The following is a 3,532-nucleotide window of genomic DNA, read 5'->3' as shown; positions in this document are numbered from 1 at the left end:
ACTAAAGCTAACCATAACCATTAACTAAAGCTAACCAGACCCATTAACTAAAGCTAACCATAACATTAATTACAATTGGACCATTAACTAAAGCTACATCAGACCTTTAACTAACGCTAACCAGGACACAATAGAGTAATTGCAAAGAACAAAAGCACCGCAAAGAACAGAAGCACCACAAACGGAAAGAACAAAAGCAAAGAACAAAAGCTACATCTATTCAGACCAGAAGCTACATCAGACCATTAACTAAAGCTACAAAAGAGTAATTGCTAACCTGTATTGCAATGAGCTTTGTTCCAAAGACTTGGTTAATTCCCTTCAACATTCGGATTACAAACACAAAGAACAAAAGCAAATTAATCCATTCATCTGACGAAACAAAGACAGAAAGAACAAAATTAATCAAGACACGTTTTAATAAGACACACCACAAACAAATCAAAATCTTCAAAATCGAACAACAAGAATCAGAAGCTTTACCTTTCCATTGGAGGAGATCCACCGAGATAGTTCTCCGTTGCCGTCGTGCTTGACAGCCACCGGGATACAGAATTGACAAGACCAAACATATAAAAATACATGCAAAATTGATCAGAACAAAAATATGCCTAATCTAAATACATGCATAATTAAACAACACAACACTCGCTTTACCTTCGAGGAGAGACACCGTGAGGGAGTTTCGTCGCCGTCGAGGGAAGAGACACCGAGAAAGAGAGAGAGAGAAACCAGAGATCCACCGATGGAAAGAGAAGTCGCCATCGAGAGAGAGAAATAAGAGAAAGAGTCGACAGAGACACCGAAAAAGATGTAGCCGCCGAGAGACACCGAAAGAAATAGAAACCGAGATCCACCAAGAGAGAGAGAGAGAAACCAGACAGCCGCCGACGAGAGAAGAAGTCGCCGTCGGCATAGAGAATCGCCGTCTCGAGAGAGAATCGACAGAAGGAGAGAAGAGAGAACGAGAGAAGAAAGACGGAGAGGAGAGAGGCGAGACTGCTTCAACTTATCCTCTAGCCAATCACGCTTTGACAAGTGTCCATCTGTATACGGTTCTTCTAACTCCTAATTAGGAGGCGTATATTGCCTTAATCTATTTTTCTCATTTAATTTTAATCCCAATTTACTTAAGATACACCACTAAGAGACAGGGTTAAACCTGCTCTAAGAATTGCATGTTATGATTACTTATGTAGTTTGATCAGCAAGATAGTGGGAATAGTTTTACTAAAGAAAGTGGGATTAAAAATAGTTATAAAAAGATAGTGGATAGAAAAAGTTGTAAAAATAATTCAGTTTTTATTTCAAATGCTCGGCTTCAAAAAATAAAAATTAAACAAAAAAAATTAAAAAAAAATTGAATGACACGTGTTACTCTTAGAATCATCAACTGACTTCTGTTTTATTGTATAAAAGATGAATCTAAAGATTGTAATCGAAATCCCATGGAAATCAATTGAAATTGGTTTACTGTTTTTAAGCAAACCACAAACCGTTTTAATCCAATGACTAACCGAATTAAGATCCAATTACATCTCAAAACTTAACTAAAAATCCAAAATCCTAATTTTATAACCCGACCAGACAAATTTCCCTCAAATTAAAGTTCTCTCATTTCACAAATCCTGAAACGGAAAAATAAATCAAACTGAAAACCTAGATATTGAAATCAGGAGGAAACAAGAGAGATAACAAATGTCGATGCCCTTGGCTGTTTTTGTTTTGGCCCAGATTGAAATCAGCAACTCCCTTTCTTACTTCATGTGTGACTCACAAAAATTTTGGCTTTAATTTCTAAAATTATTTTGTTGTTGTTGTGCTTCATTGTTCTTTCTGTTGATGTGTGTTCTTTCTTTGTTTGGTTAAAGCTTTGTTTTTGTTTAAATTTAAGACAGTGAACATAGCTGTGAACTTATTCTGAGAAGAAACATCAAATGAACATTCACGCCTAACTTTCTTCTCTGGGGAAAACTTACGAAACTGAGCAAAATTACTTTTTTTGAGAGACTCGTGCGTTGAAATTGAAGATTTGGGTTGAATTTTAGTTCTGGTCAAGATTTAAGTTTGGTTGTGTTATAAATCATGGAGTGGATTGCCATTAACCAGGCCCGGACCGAGACCGGCCCAATATCTAGAACATGGAGAGAAGGCCGAAGCCTAGAGAGAGAAGAGAGGAGAGAGAGGGCCGACTTCAGGAGAGAGAAAGACGGCCTTAAAACTTGGAAAAAAAGAAATTCTTTCATTTTCCTAATAGATGTAATCTTTCCTTTATTATGTATTAATAGTTTTCTTAATCCTAATGAGTTTAGTTTTTGGATACTTTTCATTTATCTTCATCTTGTAATCCTTATATAAAGAAACCCCATTGATCATTAATAAGAACACAGAGAAATATTCGGTCTCTAAACTCTCTATTTACAACACGTTATCAGCACGATAGACTCCAAAACCCTGAGACAAAACCTAATCTAAAATCCGTCACACATAAACCCTAATCCAGGCGCAACGTAAAATCGATCTATCTCTCAAACCCTGAGGAACCAGACGACGAGCCACATATCAAATTGAAGCTCTTGACGAGACAAATCCATCAGCGTAAACCGTTCGTCAATCCGATCTCAGACGCGCACACACTCGCAGAAACAATACGCGACGCCGTCTTGATCTTTTGAAACTCTAATCCCGAAGAACCCTAAATTGTTCTTGCTTGCATTCCGGCTTGCAAACTCCGATCAAGCTCAACTCCGATCAAGCTCAGCTTCAGACGTTCCCTGTACGTGATCAACGTCCTCAGCCTCAGCTCAGCTTGCGTCCAGCTCAGACCAAATCCCCGATCAGACGCAACCGTCCACGAGAAGAAACAAGCTCGTGATAGCTCTCGGCAACGCGCCCCGATAGGAGCCGTCCCGCGTCCGTCCGTCTCAGCTCGTCTCTGATCTTTGGTGGTCCGGTTTAGACCTGCAAAAAACAAAGGTACAGAATTAATCTGAGAACATGAATCGAACCTTGTTGTTTTGTAAAGATTGAAACCCTAAAAGATAATCTCTAAAACTAAAAGCCATAGGTTAAATAGATCAATCCCCTATGAGTAAATCGAAGCTCTATAAGTTCGATCTGAACCTAAGAACGGGATTGATCCATTGATCAATTAAAATCAGAAACTTAAAGGTTTTTGAATCTCAAATCAAATCTCCTTGATCAAAGATCAAAGTTTTCGAAATCCCCTAAAACCCTAATTTTGGAAAATCGGTTTTTAATTTTGATTTGAAACTTAAGTATTTGATTGATCGCCTAGAGCTATGATTAGGATTGTTTTAAAAACTTGAATCTGAATCTTGTTTAAACTAAAACCCTAATCTTGAATTTAAAATTCCTAATGGCCTTGAAACCATTAATCTTGATTGATATTTATAAAGGCCTTGAAACCTTAAATCTCTCATTACTTAAAGCTTGAAAGATTGATTTAAAGAATTTACATATTGAATGAGAGTTAGGTTGCTAGATTATTTAATTCTAAAACCTAATAGAT

The sequence above is a fragment of the Brassica oleracea genome, chromosome C3, assembly GCF_000695525.1.
Source record: "Brassica oleracea var. oleracea cultivar TO1000 chromosome C3, BOL, whole genome shotgun sequence".
Classification (NCBI taxonomy): Eukaryota; Viridiplantae; Streptophyta; class Magnoliopsida; order Brassicales; family Brassicaceae; genus Brassica; species Brassica oleracea.
This window is presented reverse-complemented; position numbering follows the sequence as displayed.